We start from the raw sequence: 1,718 nt of genomic DNA on the forward strand, positions 1-1,718 counted from the left end.
AGGAACTGAATTTTGGGCACATTTTGATGATACGCTTCATAGTTTTCCAATTAAATACATTTTTATAAATCGTAATGCATGGCAAAAATAAAATATTGTTTTTTTGTTGAATCATTATATCTGTGATTTATAATCCAACATCATTAAGTTGTCTCTTCAGATGCATTTCAGTGTTTCACTTGACAAAATCATTGAGAAATGTCAAACTTTTAAATACAGCATATGTGTCAGCTTTAATTCTATCCATGGATTTTACTTCACTACATTTGAAATCATATCCATTAGTGATATGGATATGAAACCAACCAAAAACATGATCAGATCACAGGATCCTGCATCAATTTAAAACATTTTTMACACCAATAAATTCTCATTTCCTTTGTGAAATCAAGGAGTAGCACAAATACCTTAGTCAACTTAAATTAAGACACAACTGACTTAAAATAAACGTATATAAAAAAGCTTGTTTTAAGTAAATAATTCCTTAATATTGATGAAAAAGCATTAGTCCCATTGGCTGATTATTTCACTAATTACATGGGGAATCGTCTTGAATTCATCTGTCAATAGAACTAGTATTTTTTCATCAACATTAAGGAATTATTTACTTGAAACGAGCTCCCATATCTTGCTGAAAAGATACTTTTTGTACTTTTACTTGTGTACATAATTTTTGTCCACCTCTGCCTGCATGCGTCTTGTTTGTCCATCTTTATTGAAGGGCTTTAGACGTCTGCAGGTTTCAACAATGTATTTCCAATAAAAAAGGTTCTTTACCTGAAAAGACGAATCAAGAATATTGTGTCAGTTAGAAGAACCATGATACCAAACCGACCGACATCAAACAAGAAATCAGTGAGAGACTTTTACTTGTTTATTTGTTTTGGTCACGCCTCATGCGCATCATGAAGGACTTTCTATCACATGCTCTTGCCATCTGGCCCCATGCGGGTTCACAGTCACCGWCAGGCTGTTAGCTAACCATGTTGTTCACACAAACAAGAGTCCCAACGTCATACGGGTTCCATGAACAAAACATTCATCATTACAAACATCTTTAAAACTACGAAGGTATTTTGTTTCCGTGTTTGTTAAAACATTTCCTGACTGAACAGCAGACACTGGCAGATTACTGGCAGACAGTCACTAGACGGTCTGTCTGTGATCCGGCTCAGCAGAAGCTGCTCAGACCTGACAMGGCCAGGTTTCCTCTGCTGATTATCTACATAACTAATAATCTAAAAATAATGTCAGTCACACAAAACAAGCCACATTTCAAAGCACAGAGTCCATTTAGCTCCCTGGTAAACTACCAGCTGAACTCCTGTTTTACAGTCTGTCGAATGAAGCTGTTCATTTTGATGCACAAAATCAAATTAAATCAGCAAAACATGTATGCAGTAATGACAAAAATATGAGTTTTTCTAAGAYTACTTAGAGGTAAATATAATGTTTTAAAGACATGGTTCAGATATATGTAGTAGACAAACATGAGTGATAGGAGGCTAACCGATAGCCAGATAGCTTCTGCTATTAGCTGAAGTTAAATGAGTGTTGGGATAAAACTCTAGCAGACATGAAATGTTTCCACTTTCACAAGAGACAGTTGTTAAAATTGTCACTCAAAAACCTCAGTCTCTTCATGTGAAAATACTTTTACTGAGTCTGCAGGCTGATATTAACCCATCAGCAGGTGAAAGCGTAATACAAAATCCAAA

The sequence above is a fragment of the Poecilia reticulata genome, linkage group LG9 (genome assembly GCF_000633615.1).
Source record: "Poecilia reticulata strain Guanapo linkage group LG9, Guppy_female_1.0+MT, whole genome shotgun sequence".
Taxonomy (NCBI): Eukaryota; Metazoa; Chordata; class Actinopteri; order Cyprinodontiformes; family Poeciliidae; genus Poecilia; species Poecilia reticulata.